Source organism: Lissotriton helveticus, chromosome 8 (genome assembly GCF_964261635.1).
Source record: "Lissotriton helveticus chromosome 8, aLisHel1.1, whole genome shotgun sequence".
NCBI classification, from domain to species: domain Eukaryota; kingdom Metazoa; phylum Chordata; class Amphibia; order Caudata; family Salamandridae; genus Lissotriton; species Lissotriton helveticus.
The window spans coordinates 26485654-26505192 of NC_136069.1; positions in this window are offsets into that span (position 1 = coordinate 26485654).

Below are 19539 nucleotides of genomic sequence, written 5' to 3' on the forward strand. Positions count from 1 at the left end.
CCACCATTAGTTCCGACCAAGCTACGTCACAAACCGACCGCAGCTGATATTTTCATTTCGTCCTATTTGGATGACACAGTCCCAGAATATGCAAATCCAGTTCGCGCTCCACCTGTCCCTGTAAATCAGGCACTTCCCGCTCTTCCAGGCACCGGAGTACCTGTTACGGTACCCCCGGGTCAGCCCGCCATACAAGTTCAGCCCACGTTACAATTACCGACCCTGCAAGCACGAAGAATGTCAGTCGACGATTCTAGTCTAGGGGCCGCAGGAGGAGGTCCTCCTCAAACCCCGCCGCCACACAAGCGTTTATCAGCACTCGAATTACATGCTCAAGCATCACAGCGTACTCCCAAGAGTAATAAGTCTGTCGCAGAAATCAGGCAAGCCCTTAACGAATGTAGTTATGATCCAGTTCCAGGCGAAAATACTATGGTTTTATATTCCTTGCGTGTAAGAAGAGTGACCGAGTATCTAGTCACCTTGCCGAATATGAAAGAAGATCTAGACAGAATATATCGTTTCATCCGTACAGGGGATGATCCAGAAAGTATTGGCGAGATTATGTCCCAAAGGAAAGCCGAGATTCAGCTCATGATATTAAAGTTCCTGATCAATTGTCTAATAAGAGAACAAGATTACCCGACTAAAGATCCCGCCGACATGAGAATCCTAACAAGGTGGAGTGATAATATAGCCGAGGGTAAGCACAAGACCATTAGTGCCATGGAAAGTATGTACAAGAAAATTCGTAAAGAAATAATAAAGTTACACGAACAGCGTAAAGCAGCACAAGTAAGCGAGAAAGAAAGTGCCTCTGATCCTGAAGAGGAAGACGAGAATCCCGTCAGAATAGCGTATGTAGGAAAATCCAGATTTCCAGATCGCCATTTACGTCCAGAACCTAAGTCTATTTTTCATCATCCAGCACGAGAGCCGCGCTCTCTAGAACAAGTATTTCAAGCTACCGATCACATTCTGAAATCACGAGTCGGTTATAGCGAACTAAGTACTATGCACGAACAAGAACTAGCCCGATCAGCAGTCCGATGGATTACTGATTCTACCACTTTTCCAGACGAAATAGTGGCACAAATGTTTCTGAAACTGCCCCCAGCCGAGCAACGACTGGTGGGTATGTATATGATCCAGCACCTCATTACCCTGTATGAGGGTCAACATTCTGATCCAGGTCCGTTACATGATATCCTGAACGAGTTACTCCAGTATAGATGGAGAGGTCTAGGTACCGATTTAATTAGTGTCATTCTAGAACAGCGCCACAAGTATAGAACGTTCCTGAACCCGCATTTTGTTCATGTCTCACCCCCAGAAAGTAAACCGTTTTACATAGACAGACAGAATCCGTTACGAGAAGTCCACCCAGTCCAAGGGGCGGGTGGCGACATGCAACGAGTGTTTGTATACACTCCGATATCAAAGATGGAACTCCTCGAGATGAAGAAATTAATTCCCTGTCATGACAAAGATCCAGCAGGGTTCCATCGAGAATTAAAAGACATGCTCCGTATGGGAGAATACACCTACCCAGATATCATTAAAATGTTAAAGGTTCTGCTACCCGCAGGGGTGTATGAAAAGTTAAAGGAAAAAGAATGGGAGGTGGGAGAGAAAAAGATCGATTGGACAGCTCTAGAAGCTGAAGACAAGGCACGAGTACCAGGTACCGGTCTTGGAGATAAATGTAAAGAATTACCAGAATTATTGATTCAAGTTTTACCCAGATTACTGACAACTAGGAAAGAAGACTGGGATGCAATCTCAGCCTGCAAACAGAAACAAGAAGAAGATATTAGTGATTTTTATTCTAGATTCGAGAAATGTTTCAGTATTAACAGTGGTCTCAAGACAAGTAGTGAGTCATACCCTCATCTTTTCGTTACCAAATTGGTCGAGAATTCAAGTCCACAGATTAAAAACCGAGTTTTGAAAGTCGAAAGCACCTGGCAAGCAAATAGTCCGTCCCAGATGCTCCAGATGCTCCAGTACCACCAGAATAGAATCAGAGAAGAGCAAGAACACGAGAGAAAACGTATGAAAGACACGAAAATGAAAGTGCTAGTTGCACAATCTATTCCCCAAGACAGTCAGAAGAGGGGTCCGAATCAAGCCAGTCATCCTGCAGCTCCCGTTAAAGGGAACTGCAATTATTGTAAACAGCCAGGTCATTTTATAAACGAGTGTGCAGTTCTGAAGCACAACATAGCTACTGGTAAGACTAAAGAAAGACCACGTCCGCCTAGACAAGAACAAGTTTCACAGGCTCCTCAGTCACAGAATGCACCACAGACAGTTACAGTACCGCAGCCTATTGCTGCAACACAGCACGTTACATCGCAGATGTACCAGTATGCACAGTCTGAGTATCCAGAGTACCAGTCATATTCATGAAACAGCCTAGAGAGGGAGGTAGGCTTGCCTCTCATCGAGATACCTGTAGACCAAGAAGGTCCCTATGTTCATAGTCAAGTATTAGGGAAAGACAGAAAATTTCTGATCGATACAGGGGCAAGTAGGACCACAATTAGTCATGCCGAAGTTCCAGGGGCTCCGCTCTCAGGCTCAAGAAATGTTTCCCTTGGATTTTCAGGAAAACCCATAGTTAATGAAATATCTCAGCCAGTTACTCTAGAAGTAGGTCCATTGTCCCGTACTACTGATCTGTTACTTACTAAGTCATGTCCAGAAAATCTATTGGGTATTAAGACATTGAAAGAATTAGGTGCAATTATTTGTTGTTCCCCAGAGGGAATACGTCTGTTCCTACGTGACTTTAAGGGTCACTATGTATTACGAGATTTTGATTCAAGATTGGCTAATGTTCCGCAGCAGTTATGGGCGCAAGGTCCAACTGATGTAGGTTACATGCAAATCACACCCTATCGTGTGACTCTCAAACCAGGTGTAGTGTTACCCCGAATCAGACAGTACAGATTGCCACCTGAGGCTGTAGCAGCCTTATCCAAAATTATTGACGAGCTCATGGCTCAAGGGGTAGTTGTAGAAACTGACTCCAATGTATGCAATTCTCCGATCATTCCAGTCATGAAACGTACTGATCCGAATGCACCCCCAGTATATCGATTAGTGATTGATTTACGAGAGCTTAACAAATGTATTATTCCTCAGTACCCAGTTGTTCCAGACATTTCTTCTCTGTTAACTGCCATTGATTCCGAAGCCATGTTTTTCACTGTTATTGACCTCAAGAATGCATTTTTTAGTGTTCCAATTCATCCAGACAGCCAGTTTCTTTTCGGATTTTGTTTAAATGGAAGGAGCTATATGTTTACACGCGCTCCTCAAGGTTTCACAGAAAGCCCTAGTATTTACAGTCAAGCACTCAAGAGACAACTAGACGACATTCACATGCCAACTGACACTGCCCTGCTCCAGTATGTCGATGATCTACTGATCACAGCCCGTTCTGAACGTGCTTGCGAGCGAGCATCACTTACAGTTCTGTATTTTCTAGCCGAGATGGGGCACAAGGTGTCACCTTCGAAGCTTCAATTCTGTGTCCAGCAAGTGGTATACTTAGGACACTTGCTGTCCAAGAGGGGTAGGCAGTTGACACCCGACCGTATCCAGTTAATAGCGAGTCTTCCCCAGCCCAGAACCCAGAAGGAGGTACGTGCTTTTATCGGCCTTACTTCTTATTGTAGACAATGGATTCCCCAGTATGCATTTCTAGCCAAGCCACTGATACAGTTAACGACACAGGAGGCAGCCGTATCGACTGTCCTCCCTTGGACATCTGAACATACACTTAGTTTCAACGAGTTAAAGAAAGCCCTATGTCAAGCTCCAGTTCTAGCTACACCGAACTACAGTAAGCCTTTTACACTTTTCGTTACAGAACGCGAAGGTACAGCATTATCTGTTCTCACACAAGATCAAGCAGGTCAATACAAGCCCTGTGCTTATTTTTCGAGCACATTAGATCCAGTCGCCCAGGCGTTGCCTGCGTGTCTCAAGTCAGTTGCAGCCACAGCACTAGCTATCAGACAAAGTGATTCCATAGTTTTAGGACATTCCCTGACAGTACAAGTTCCACATTCAGTAGAAGTTCTTTTAAACCGAACACAAACTCAGCACTTGACAATTGCACGTTTAACAGGTTATGAATTGACATTGTTCCAGCCACACATAGAAATTAGACGCTGCAACGTCCTGAATCCTGCTACACTGTTACCATCAGTCAATTCAAATCCAGACCCACATGATTGTGTGGAAGTAGTTAACATTACGACAAAGCCCAGACAAGACCTGACAGACATTCCGTTACTAGATCCTGACCTGACACTTTATGTGGATGGTTCATGTATGAGAACTAGTACAGGAGAACTAGTCGCCGCGTATGCAGTGACTACTGACACTGAAGTTATTGAAACACACCGTATTGATACTCTGTCCGCTCAAGCAGCAGAGCTAGTTGCTCTGACACAAGCCTGTATACATGCCAAGAACCTGAAGGTTAATGTTTACACAGATTCACGTTACGCATTCGGAGTTGTACACGACTTCGGAGTGCTCTGGCAGGAGAGAGGTTTTATGACTTCTCATGGAACCAAGATTCAGCATGGTCTCCTTATTCAAGCCCTGTTAGATGCCATACATTTACCGACATCTATTGCTATCATGAAGTGCAAAGCACATACGAAAGTCACAGACATTATTTCCCAAGGTAATGATCTAGCAGACCGCACAGCCAAGCTTACAGCACAGACTCCAGACGTTCCAGTTAATCAGACACATACTCCAGATCTGATTACATGCATGACAGTTAAGGACCCTACACAAGATGTCATAGATATCCAGTTACATGCTACTCCCGATGAAATCAAGAAATGGTCTGTACAAGGAGGGGTCCAGACAGATCAAGGATGGTTAACGAAGGGTAGAGCCACATGGTTTCTCCCCGATTCTATGGTTCAAGTCATTATCAATACCGCACATAGTCCAGCACATTTAGGAGAAAAAGCTATGTTAGACAGTATCCAGAACATTTGGTTCAACAAGCATTTACGAGCTGCAGCCAAGCAGAAAGTCCGTACCTGTATGATATGTTGTCAGTTTAATCCAGGTAAAAGTGTCCCGGTGGAACAAGGTGGTTTCCAGCCCCCTGACCACCCTTTTGAGGTCCTCCAGATGGATTATATTCAGATGGAGCGATGTCGAGGTTTCAAGTATGTCCTTGTAGTAGTATGCGCTTTGTCCAGGTGGACAGAAGCATATCCAGTCCCAGATTACACAGCCGCGACCACTGCCAAACAGTTGGTTCGTGAATTTTTCCCTAGATACGGACTCCCTAGAGTCGTATATTCTGATAACGGTCAGCCATTCTCATCCGAACTCATGAGACACGTTTCCCTGTTGTTAGGGTACCAGTGGAAGTTCCATTGTGTACGCCATCCAGAAGCAGCTGGACTAGTAGAAAGACATAATCAGACTCTGAAAATCCGTATAGCAAAAGTCTGTAAAGACAAAGGTGTAGACTGGTTAGTAGCTTTGCCAGTCGCTCTGTTTTACATGCGTATGGTCGCACATTCCAGATCAGGTCTGTCCCCGTATGAGGTCGTTTTCGGCCGCCCCCCTAACATGTGGGGTACTCCTAGACCCCGAAGTATTACCGATGTTTCATGTAATATGCTGACAGATTACCTAGCTTCCTTGATGTCTGCCCTCAACTCATGTCGTTCACAGGTTGCCGCCGCATTTCCAGACAATACCGAGGTGGCACCGCACGAGATCGTTCCAGGGTCGTTGGTGATGATCCGCAACTTTGACAGATCAAGTCCGCTGGAACCACGTTGGAAAGAGCCACGTCAAGTCCTCTTGACCACCCGAACTGCCGTCAAGTTAGAAGGCAGGAAGGGGTGGGTCCACCTTTCTCATGTAAAACTTTTTAAAGGACCAAAGCCAGTCGTCAAAGACATTGCCAAGAACATTTCCCAGGATTCGAAGGATTGCCAGAACATTGTTTTAAAGGACTGTCCCGCACCAGACTTTGTTACAACCCCTCCCTTGTTAGAGAAAACTCCGCAACAGGAGTATAAGTTAAAGCTCAGGTCTAATAAGTCAGCCAGTTTGATTGTATAAGTCCTCCCCTAGGTGAAACGGTTAGACTGTTTCTGACATGTATAAAATAGACCCCCATAGTGAGAGAGTCAGTCGCAGTTCACTACAATGCATCGTTTTTCTGAGTTTCATATTATTTCTCAGCCTAATGATTTCATGCACCAGCTACGCATTTTTTCTGTATTTACCAGTTCCTCATGTAAATATGTCTGCTAATGCTACAGTAGAGCACACGTTTAGTGATCTGCCTCCTCACGAATATGCATACCGCCTTGCCATGCGTAATAACACATTCATCCGTATGTTACATTATTCACACCAGACCAGCAATGCCACTAATTGTTGGGTGTGTGGTCGACTCCCCCCTTTCCAGACACCGAAGGGAGTTCTGCCACTCTTTCCTTATCCATTCTCACACAATGGTTCGTGTGGAGCATGGTCCACGTTAACGTCATCCTCAACAGATATGTCTTTTCTTAACAGTACATGTTTTCCAGACAAGCAAGGTTTTCCCCACAGAACAGGTTTAGATTTAGAAAATGAGGTATATAATTTAGGAAATTATTCGTCGAATTTCATGGTTCTGAATGTTCAGTCTGATACTACTCCAGACTTACCTGCTATTTCAGTACTACCAGTCAAAGGCGAATTATGTATCCGTAGTTATGGTTCTGTACATATAGGTCATAGTGAATGTACTACTGTTGTCAAGTATGGTGACAGTGGGAAATCTATTTTCAAAGCTTCACGTCATTCTTATTTTGTTTGTGGTCAAACTGCATATGTCCGTCTGCCCCTCGATTGGGAGGGAACCTGTTACATTGCCTTCCTACTGCCACCTGTTTTTCTAGCCCCACCTGATTATCATAGGAATTCTTTCTTAGTATACACTAGACCTAGAAGGGAGTCCCCAATTGTCGATCAAACTGAAACTACTCTAGAACAGTATACAGATTTCAATAAAGGTTTCTTTTTCTTTATAGGACCTGTCCAGAATAGTAAACTAATCCGTAGGTTAACAAGAACCCTTGAAGCTGTAGTAAATGAGACTGCCTCTGCTCTAGGTAACCTAACCGAAGAACAATCTGCTATGAGATTTGTCGTTTTGCAAAATCGTCTCGTCCTTGACGTCATACTGGCCGATAGGGGCGGGGCCTGTAGAATTCTCGGATCTAGTTGTTGCATTTTCATTCCAAATAACGCGCCGTCTGTTTATTCAGCTATAACCAGACTTCATAAAATTGCCCATCTGTTACATCAAGATCCAGGCACCTGGACATGGTCCGGTTGGTTCTGGAATGTAATTTCCGCATGGGGATGGAAAGTCCTGTCCTTCCTAGGTATTGCAGTAGCGATCATATTTAGCTGCTGCCTCTGTATACAATGTGGCCCTGCGATTTGCAGCATGTGTGCTACCTCTTGTATTCCTAGTCCCAAGCCCCGTTCTAAATCCCGTTCCAAGACAATTCGAGACGAGCAAATGGTACTGTATGAAATGATAGACGGTATCATGAATATTGATGTTTCCTGATGTAAACGTAGTGACAAGGAGGGAATGTGGAAAAGTAAATTTTGCCATGTTCTGTGTCCCTACGCCTCATCCATCATATGTTATGTATGCATGACCAATATGCATATGTTATTCCCCATTTCTGATTAAAGACGCAATTACAGTTGTGTCCACCTCTGGTATGCTATTTTCCAGTCTTCGTGAATACTACGAATATCAGGCCTATGTAAGTAATGTTGCCACGTTTCTCAGTGTGCACGTTATTCAATTATAAAGTCCCCGTTTCTAGGCCTCAAAAGGGCCCGGACCACAGATTCAGCTCCTGTCTCCTGAAAGCCTCGCTGAGGAGCGATACAGCCCCCACCTGTATCCTCGACCCTTCACTTACTTCCTGCCTAGCAGTGCCCGGTGCAGCCCGGCTCTGCCTCTGAGTCTGCCAAAAGTATGTTATAGTTCCTGCTATCAGTTCAGTCCTCCTCTTCTGCATTCCTAAGCTACTGAACTGCATCAATAGTTTCCGTCATTGTCTAGCCTTCTCGGCTCCACGTTAGAGAAATACTGTATTTAATGGTCATTTAATATTCTTCACGCACTACATGTAGAATAATGCATGGTCCAGTCTTAGAGTCAGGTTAGCTTTTCCCCTCATGACTTCTAGTTTATATCAACATGTTCCCTAAACATTAGATACCAGATAGGGTTTAGGTACATGTCGCTCCGACCCTCCAGACTCTAGTCTCTGCTCCTAGCACAGAGTTCGTAGCCCCCAACTTCTCCTAGTAATACGTCATTGCCAGTTTTCGCGCACCATTAGGTTAGAGGTCCCGGCTCCTTAGGTAGCCCCCTCCTATGTTTCCGCCCATTCATGACATATTCTGTTACGTTTGCATCACATGTCTATGTAAACTCCCAGTTACACCCACTTTTACTGTTATCTCTCGCGACTGTTACACGTCACGCCTTCTGCAATGTAATGCTATGTGTTTGCGCTATGTATATATGCCTGTGTCTTATTATTGAATGTTAGCGCGCTCATCCCAGACCAAGCCCCAGCAGCTGCTGGGCCTCTTTTTCCCCTGCCTGGGTCCCAGTTGTCCTGCTGGGCCCTTGTCATTCTATTCCTATGCAGGTTGTCCCGATCCTGTCCTTATGCTGTAATAAACCTGCAGAAACTCCTACTACCTCGAATCTTGACTCTTATTTATTGAGCTATCTGTTATTTATTCATTCATGCACTCAAAAATAGGGTATTATTTATTTATTTACCACAACTCACATAACACTCCACTAGCGATCATAGTTTTGTCTACATTTGTGCTTGTTGGCAATAGCTTGCCCGTGCTAGCGCCCTCCTTCTGTTCCCGCCCTCCTCACCGCCCCCCGTCTTCCCTCCCCGCTTCCCGCCACCACCGCAGACCCCGCCCCTTTTTTCTTCTGTTCCCTCCCCGCTCCCGCCTCCCAGCTGCTCCGCCCACCCGCGCACTTTGCCTTATATGGCGACCGTGCGAACGCGCAGCGGCCACGCGCAGCGGGCGCGCCGATTGTGCGCCGAAGGCGCGCCAAAGGTAAGCCCGTCTGCGCCCGTCCGCGACCGGACCGCGACCAGTGCCAGGACCCCTGGCCCACGAAGACCCCGACCGACCCGCCTGACGTACTCCGCCGCCACCCTCATCGCACTCAACACCGGCCGACTCCCAGACTGCCACCAAGCCACCCCACGACGCACCCACGGACCTTTCAGCTGCCACGCCTGCGATTTCACCTGCACCCGGACCTGCCTCACACCAGCACCCGCCAAGTCTAACACCAGCAGCACCCACCTCAAGTGCATCCTACTCAACACCCGCTCCGTCCACAGACACGCCATCGAACTCTGGAACCTCCTAGACGCCACAGCCCCTGACGTCGCCTTCCTCACGGAGACCTGGATGAACGCCTCTTCAGCCCCCGACATCGCCATCGCCATCCCAGAGGGCTACAAGATCATCCGGAGGGACCGCAACACCACCCAGATGGGAGGAGGCATCGCCATCATCCACAGGAACACCATCCGTCTCACGACCAGCACCGACAACACCCTGACCAACGCCGAACATCTGCATTTCCAGATCCACACCAACCCTACCACCACCCTCAGAGGCACCCTGATCTACCGACCCCCGGGACCACGCACACAATTCAGCGAGGACATCGCCGACTTCATCAGCCCGCATGCCCTCCCCTCCGCTGACTACATCCTCCTGGGGGACCTCAACTTCCATCTGGAGAACAACAACGACCGCAACACCAGCACCCTGCTCGACAACCTCGCCAATCTGGGACTCAAGCAGCTGGTGTCCACCCCCACCCACCTCGCCGGACACACACTCGACGCCGTCTTCTCATCCAGCACAGACGTCGCCTTCAGTCACGCCACAGAGCTTCACTGGACGGACCACAGCTGCGTCCACTTCACCTTCAGGAGAACGACGACTCACCACCACCAGCGACAGGCCGCCCGCAGAAGCTGGAACAAGATCACAGCAGACCAGCTCGCCACCTCCCTGAGCCAGCACCCTCCTGCCAGCTCAGCGAACCCCAGCCAGGCCGCCGACAACCTCACGAAGTGGATCAGCATCTGCGCGGACGAGCTCGCCCCGCTGAGAACCCCGCCCAGCAGATCCGGCAGCAAGAAAGCCCCATGGTTCACCGACGAACTCAAGAGCTCCAAGAAGAACTGCCGAGCCCTCGAGAAAGTCTGGAGAAGGGAACCTACACCGGACAACAGGACCACCCTCAAACTGGCCACTCGGAAGCACCACCAGCTGATCCGCGCCGCCAAGAAAACTGCATTCAAAGACCGGCTGGACAACAACGCGCACAACAGCAAGGAACTCTTCAACATCGTGAAAGAGCTATCCAACCCCAGCGCAGGAACCAACGACATCACCCCTTCGCAAGACCTCTGCGACTCCCTCGCTTCCTACTTCCACAACAAGATCACGGACATACACAACAGCTTCAACGAACAACCAACGCATACCAGGACCGAACAACCTCCCCCCACCACCACCCTCCACGCCTGGACCCCGATCAGCACCGAAGACACCATCCGCACGATGAACTCCATCCACTCCGGATCACCGACCGACCCTTGCCCTCACCACGTCTTCAACAAGGCCGACGCTGTCATCGCACCCCACCTGCGAGACATCATCAACACATCCTTCAACACCGCCACCTTCCCTGAGAGCTGGAAGCACGCCGAACTCAGCGCTCTACTCAAGAAACCAACAGCGGACCCCACCGAACTCAAGAACTACCGTCCCATCTCGCTCCTCCCGTTCCCGGCCAAAGTCATCAAGAAGACTGTCAACAAGCAGCTGGCCGCCTTCCTCGAGACGAATGGATCCCTCGACCCCTCACAGTCCGGCTTCCGAGCCAATCACAGCACCGAGACCGCCCTCATCGCCGCCACCGATGACATCCGAGCCCTGATGGACAACGGAGAAACAGCGGCCCTCATCCTCCTAGACCTCTCCGCGGCATTCGACACGGTCTGCCACCGCACCCTAGTACAGCGCCTCAGCAACGTCGGAATCCAGGACAAGGCGCTGGAATGGATCATCTCCTTCCTCGACGGAAGAACACAGAGAGTCCGCCTACCACCGTACAAGTCAGAGGCCTCCGAAGTCATCTGCGGCGTCCCTCAAGGATCCTCTCTGAGCCCCACCCTCTTCAACGTCTACATGAGCCCCCTCGCGGCCATCGCACGCCAACACAACCTCAGCATAATCTCCTACGCCGACGACACCCAGCTGATCCTCTCCCTGACCAACGACCCCGCCACCGCCAGAGCCAACCTACACGAAGGGATGAAAGAGGTAGCCGAGTGGATGACGACCAGCCGCCTGAAACTGAACTCGGACAAGACGGAGGTCCTCATCCTGGGCTCTTCACCCTCCGCCTGGGACGACTCCTGGTGGCCTCCCGCCCTGGGCACCGCACCCAAACCGACAGACCATGCACGCAACCTGGGCTTCATCCTGGACTCCTCCCTCTCCATGACCAGGCAAGTCAACGCCGTCTCCTCAGCGTGCTTCAACATCCTACGCATGCTACGGAAGATCTTCTGGTGGATCCCCACCGAGACCAGGAAGACCGTCACCCAGGCCCTCGTCACTAGCCGACTGGACTACGGCAACGCCCTCTACGCCGGCACCACCGCCACGCTTCAGAAGAGACTCCAGCGGATCCAGAACGCCTCAGCCAGACTCATCCTCGACATCCCACGACACAGCCACATCTCCGGACATCTGAGAGACCTTCACTGGCTCCCCGTCAACAAAAGAATCACCTTCCGCCTCCTCACCCACGCACACAAAGCCATACACGACCAAGGCCCGGGCTACCTCAACAGCCGGATCAACTTCTACGCTCCCAAACGCCACCTCCGCTCAGCCAACCACGCCCTCGCCGCCGTCCCCCGCATCCGGAGAGCAACCACAGGAGGAAGGTCCTTCTCCTACCTGGCCGCCAAGACCTGGAACTCCCTCCCGACCGACCTGCGCCTGACCCAAGACCACCTCTCCTTCAGGAAGAAGCTGAAGACCTGGCTGTTCGAGCAGTAGCGGCACCCCCCCCCCTCCCCTTAGCGCCTTGAGACCCTATGGGTATGTAGCGCGCTCTATAAGTGTCAGTGATTGATTGATTGATTGATTGATAGCTTTGCCCTGCATGAATTCACATACCGCTCCTCTACAGACCACACATACCTCCTGAATGAGCTCTCACATCATTCTACCACATACCACACCAACCTCCTGCATGGATTCACATACCACTCCTTCACATACCACACCTACCTCCTGCATGAACTGAAATTCCACTCCAATACCAACCACACTGACCTCCTGCATGAATTTCCATACCACTCCACTACCGATCATACCTACCTCCTGCATGAACTCACATACCACTCCACTATAGACCACACCTACCTCCTGCATGAATTGAAATACTACTGCACTAAAAAACACACCTACCTTCTGCATAAACTCACATTCCACTCTACTACCAATCACATCTACCTCCAGCATGAACTCACATACCACTCCACTACCGACCACATTTACCTCCTACATTAACTCACAAAGCACTCCTTTACAGACTAAACCTATCTCCTACATGATCTCACATACCACTCTACTACAGACCCCACCTACCTCTTGTATGGACTAACATACCACTCCACAACAGACCACACCTACCCCCTGTATGAACTCACATACCACTCCACCTTTCTCCCTTAGGGACAAGAACCTATCCAGACGTTCCTTTATCCCCGAGGCATAGGCACCCAATCAGACCAAAACCCCTCTATGAAGACCAGGTTGTGTATCATCAAAGGTGTCATCGAAAACATATTCTCCACCAATGAGCAATCATGGAATCAGAGCTGTGAAGTGACTGTTTTGATCAGTCAATCAATCAGTCAATTTGTAGAGTGCTTCTTCTCAACCATGAAGGTATCCACGCGCCGGCAGGGCTCAGTTGATTAGCCAAATAGCCAGGTCTTCAGGGACTTTCAGAATTTTGAAAGAAATGGGGAGGTCCGTAGATGAAAGGGTAGCTTATTCCATGTCTTTGCTGCTAGGCAGGAGAGGGAGCAACCTCCCCATCTGCTACGTCGGATGTGGGGGCAAGGGTTAGAGAAAGGGAAATGGAGCTGAGGTGTCTGGTGGGCTGATGGAAGCTGGGTGCGGTGGTTCAAGCGGGTCGGCAGTTGTGTAGGACTTGGTATGCATGGGTCATGAGCATGAAAAGGCATCTTTTCTGTACAGGGAGCCAGTGGAGTTCTCGGAGGTAGGGGGTGATGTGGGTATATCTAGGGAGATCCAGGACAAGTCTGGGTGCAGCTTTCTGTATGGTCTGTAGTCATTGGAGGATGTGAACTTCGATCCCTGCTTAGAGAGCGTTGCCGTAGTCCAGTCAACTGGAGAACAGATCCAGGGTGATGGTGCGTCTTGAGGTTTGGAGTAGCCATTTTAATATCTTAAGAAGCATGCAGAGGATACGGAGTACACCTGCATCGCCATGGTTAGCTTGTTGTCCAGAATGATGCCTGGGTTCCTAGCAGGATCAGTGGGGGTAGGGGTATGTCCGAGGCAAGGGCCACCAGGATGCGTCCCATGGGGAAGTGTTCATTCTGAAAATCAGTGCAATAAACACACCATATAAAAAAGAAACCCTATCCCAACCCCCCCAAAAATCTTCTCTTCTGTAATAACTACAAAAAATGTATTTCTGAGTAGGTCACTGTCATGTGCCCCCATCTTGTCATGGGTTACTTGTTTCCACCTACCTATCATATGCTGGCTTCTATAATCTGAATCCCACAGACCCCTCTAACGGTTCAATGTACCACATACAGTGTTTGAGATGCCTCTGCAGTGTAAAAAGTCCTGTTAGTGTGCTTCTCTCCTTCTCGCTGTATCTAAGATAATAAACATTTAGATGCATGTATTTTGCATTATTATGATGCAATTTCCTCCTCCCTTACATACCAGTTTGGCCACTGACCTTCTTAGAATCCAGTGTGGCCTAGACCCCCTTTGAACTACCTTAAGCCACAGACTCGCCTGTGCCCCTATACGGTCTAGCTGGTAAAGTGTTCCCCTTTACGTCCACATATGACAAGTGTTTGTCACCACTTCACCTTACACTGCCTCGAATACCATCAAAGACTTACATTGGCTACCTATCAGAAATAGGATAACATTCAAATCCCTCTGTAAAGTCTACAAGGCCTTGCATCAACTGGGACCAGCCTTCCTGGCCTAAAATCTCACCCCCTACTGTCCTTCCAGAACCCTACGCTCCTCCAGTCTAAATGACCTTGTGATTCCTCGCACCAAATCTGTCGCATGGGGTGACAGAAGATTTCTGGTGTCTGCCCCCAAGCTCTGGAACTCCCTGCCTTACTCGATTAAAACAAGCCCTTCGCTATGGTCCTACCGTAAACAACTTAAGACCTGGCGCTTTTTAATCAGTAAACCCAGCCTGTAATTAGTAAATACTGTGTTTCTCTCTTGGGTTAATTTCTGCAGATACTTTAGCGCCGAGGCGCCCACGGGCCTTTGTTAGTGCTTTATAAATGTTATTAATAAATAATAAATAAATAAATACACTGTAGTTAGCTTGTGACCCACTTACTCTCAAGTTTGGCCTGTGCCCCTGTTACACTCCCCTTAGTCCTCCCTTCCAGTCTGTTGGGATTGGAAAGTCCCCTGCTTGGTAATGCACGTGCACCTTAGCCCTGAGTTCCCCAGCTGCATGTAAATATGGAACTCTGGTTACAAAATTGGTCATGCAACATGCACGGATCATGGGTGCGTGCAGTGACCTGTGCCTACTTTTATGGACTGGGAGGGGCACCAAAACCTCTTCCCTCTTAGTGGGTTGGGCTACTGCCTCACTGAGAGTTGTGAGAGCCACGCTGGTGGCTGCATATCTGTTTGGTGAGCAGTAGAATAGCCCGGCGTATCTTGCGTCTTCGGAGTACAGCCTGCCGGCCCACTCAGTTGAAGTTTGTGTGTGCTAAACACTGCATGTATGTGTGCCTGTGACAGTACATAGCACGGAGGCTCAAAGGCTCCATTTTGGGAAACCCAGGACATAGAAAATTCTAAAATGAAGGTGTAGGCTGCAGACCCAGACAGGAGATATGGGTTGCTACAGGAAACCAGAATCATAAAAGATGGGAGAGCTGCTGACTTTGAGCCGGTGGGACCCGGGTTCGAGTCCCGCTGTCGGTGTCAACATCCTGTGATTCTAGGCGAATAACGTAATCTCCCCATGCCTACAATTCAGCGCCTTCAGAGCCTCACAGGTAATTTGCAGTGCTTTACAAATCCTGGATTTAGTATATTCATTTATTTAATCCTTCCAACCTTTGAGAGGCAAATGTTGCTGGAGACTGACACTCAGGTGTAACTTTTGCTGCGTCAATGACCAGGGTTTTGGGCCCATCTGCACTGGTGCAACCCCTACTGAGGTTGTCCGGCCCCTCGACAAAGAGTAGAACCAAGCAATACGTCCTTCAAAAAGCCTAACACCCACAACATGAATTTCACATGGCCAGGCACTAAATCACATTTGTGTCTGGAGGGACTGTATAAAAGTGAAAGATGAAAACCTGTTTTTCAGAATTGCAAGATCACCACATCTTGAGCTACTGCAACCAGGACAAAGTATCAAGGTCTTCTAGCCACCCAGCTGGGCAGAGAGCCACAGCAGAGGACACCAAGAACACTTACCCTGAGCCTGGACCACAAGCCTGCCTGCCGGCCAAAACTAGTGAGGTGAGGAGAGCCTGGAGGGAGTGAGGCCCGGAGGGGATCTGAAGAAAAGGTTCCAGGTGAGCGAGGTGTGAGGCAGAAGGTCCATCTGGACACAATATGATGTAGGACTCAGACTCCCACAGTGACCCGATGGCCATTTGCCTGTGCATTGTGGGCTGTCACCCAGGGACACTGTTGGGGCCTTCATCCACCAGCACGGATTGTGGGCTGTTGCCGTTGGATAACCAGATAGTGCTTTGTCGGGCAATCGTCCAAGGAACCAAGCGAACATGCGAGGACACCCCATCGCAAGAAGAGTGGGCCTGCACGACTTTGTGGCCACTGTCTACGACCCTGAATGTGCACCACCAAACCCAAGGAGCCTGGGAGCTACGTACCTGACGTCACATTAGGACCTGCCCACTGATGAGGATTTTGCTAGATCAGGAGGTTCCAACCATCCCGCTGGACGTTAGACTCCAGAGGAGGTTCTTGAATTGTTGTAGGTTTTCTACCCAACACTAACCCTGGGCGTAGTTCGCGTAGTAGCGCTATGCGTAGCTACTTGCAGTGCACTTCGCACTACGCAAGACACACGTTGCTACACGAACTGCGTAGTGCACTGTGCAAAATGCTGCTCGCACTGATTGCACAGTGCTTTTCCGCACTGTGCAATCAGTGCAAACTGCATCTTACACAGTGCAAGCGGTCGTTTTCTGCCGCTGGAGTAGATTTGTACTTAAGTGGCAGCTTTCTCAATGCGAACTGGTAGTTTCTCACCGCGAGCGGTTGCGAGCATACGCGACCACTCGCAATGGGAATCCTAACCTCGCCGCGTTGAGAATCTCGCCGGGAGGTTTATTTTCCACGCTCGCGATCGGCAACTTCATGTTGCTGATCGAGAACGAGGAAAACGTCTTTCCGGGATGTTATTTTACTTGCTTGCGGTTGCCAGCTTGATGTTGAGGACCTCGAGCTAGCAAAAAATGCCCGCCACGCTATGCCTTTTTTGCACTGTGCTACGTGCAATTCGCATAGCGCGTAGTTGCACAAACTACACAAGTGTAGCGTAGCCCTACGCCCAGGCCCACCCAACACCAGGCCGCAGCACCTCCGTCTCAGTGCTGAAATCACCAGAACATGCACCGGAGTGTAGAAGGGGACTGTTATATTGTTGCTACTGCCTGGGGGGTAAGACACATCGAGCAGGTGCTCATTTAGACTTGGGGACTGAGGTGCAATGCGATGCATGTGAGAACTGTCTAAAAGAGATGCAGGAATTTGCTACGAACTTCATGAACAGAAGCCTAGAGCATAGGGGGTTGCACCTTTGGGACATTTGCCTCATAATAGCCTAGACACTTCGTAGCAGGGGAGTTGGCTGGAGGGACTCAGGTACAGTTGCCCATGCCTACAATTCAGCGCCTTCAGACCCTCACAGGTAATTTGCAGTGCTTTACAAATCCTGGATTTAGTATATTCATTTATTTAATCCTTCCAACCTTTGAGAGGCAAATGTTGCTGGAGACTGACACTCAGGTGTAACTTTTGCTGCGTCAATGACCAGGGTTTTGGGCCCATCTGCACTGGTGCAACCCCTACTGAGGTTGTCCGGCCCCTCGACAAAGAGTAGAACCAAGCAATACGTCCTTCAAAAAGCCTAACACCCACAACATGAATTTCACATGGCCAGGCACTAAATCACATTTGTGTCTGGAGGGACTGTATAAAAGTGAAAGATGAAAACCTGTTTTTCAGAATTGCAAGATCACCACATCTTGAGCTACTGCAACCAGGACAAAGTATCAAGGTCTTCTAGCCACCCAGCTGGGCAGAGAGCCACAGCAGAGGACACCAAGAACACTTACCCTGAGCCTGGACCACAAGCCTGCCTGCCGGCCAAAACTAGTGAGGTGAGGAGAGCCTGGAGGGAGTGAGGCCCGGAGGGGATCTGAAGAAAAGGTTCCAGGTGAGCGAGGTGTGAGGCAGAAGGTCCATCTGGACACAATATGATGTAGGACTCAGACTCCCACAGTGACCCGATGGCCATTTGCCTGTGCATTGTGGGCTGTCACCCAGGGACACTGTTGGGGCCTTCATCCACCAGCACGGATTGTGGGCTGTTGCCGTTGGATAACCAGATAGTGCTTTGTCGGGCAATCGTCCAAGGAACCAAGCGAACATGCGAGGACACCCCATCGCAAGAAGAGTGGGCCTGCACGACTTTGTGGCCACTGTCTACGACCCTGAATGTGCACCACCAAACCCAAGGAGCCTGGGAGCTACGTACCTGACGTCACATTAGGACCTGCCCACTGATGAGGATTTTGCTAGATCAGGAGGTTCCAACCATCCCGCTGGACGTTAGACTCCAGAGGAGGTTCTTGAATTGTTGTAGGTTTTCTACCCAACACTAACCCTGGGCGTAGTTCGCGTAGTAGCGCTATGCGTAGCTACTTGCAGTGCACTTCGCACTACGCAAGACACACGTTGCTACACGAACTGCGTAGTGCACTGTGCAAAATGCTGCTCGCACTGATTGCACAGTGCTTTTCCGCACTGTGCAATCAGTGCAAACTGCATCTTACACAGTGCAAGCGGTCGTTTTCTGCCGCTGGAGTAGATTTGTACTTAAGTGGCAGCTTTCTCAATGCGAACTGGTAGTTTCTCACCGCGAGCGGTTGCGAGCATACGCGACCACTCGCAATGGGAATCCTAACCTCGCCGCGTTGAGAATCTCGCCGGGAGGTTTATTTTCCACGCTCGCGATCGGCAACTTCATGTTGCTGATCGAGAACGAGGAAAACGTCTTTCCGGGATGTTATTTTACTTGCTTGCGGTTGCCAGCTTGATGTTGAGGACCTCGAGCTAGCAAAAAATGCCCGCCACGCTATGCCTTTTTTGCACTGTGCTACGTGCAATTCGCATAGCGCGTAGTTGCACAAACTACACAAGTGTAGCGTAGCCCTACGCCCAGGCCCACCCAACACCAGGCCGCAGCACCTCCGTCTCAGTGCTGAAATCACCAGAACATGCACCGGAGTGTAGAAGGGGACTGTTATATTGTTGCTACTGCCTGGGGGGTAAGACACATCGAGCAGGTGCTCATTTAGACTTGGGGACTTGGGGACTGAGGTGCAATGCGATGCATGTGAGAACTGTCTAAAAGAGATGCAGGAATTTGCTACGAACTTCATGAACAGAAGCCTAGAGCATAGGGGGTTGCACCTTTGGGACATTTGCCTCATAATAGCCTAGACACTTCGTAGCAGGGGAGTTGGCTGGAGGGACTCAGGTACAGTTGCCCAAAGCACTAGACTTAGATCTGCAAGGTATTGTCATGTGTTGATGTTTTCAATGTGATAGAAGTGAACATTTGTGTGTAGTCTATACAGGTTTTTCGTTTAAACTCAGTTCTGTGTTGGATCTGCTTTATTGGAGTTGCTGACTGGCGGGTTGAGGTGGGCGCATACGCCTACACTGACACTTTACCTCCTCCTCGAAGGCCTTGGACTGCTCGATCAACGCTACCAGTGAGAGTCGTGAACTTAAGGGTTAGTCTTTGGCCCAGTTGCTCAGAATTCATAGTAGGCTGGGCCACAGGTC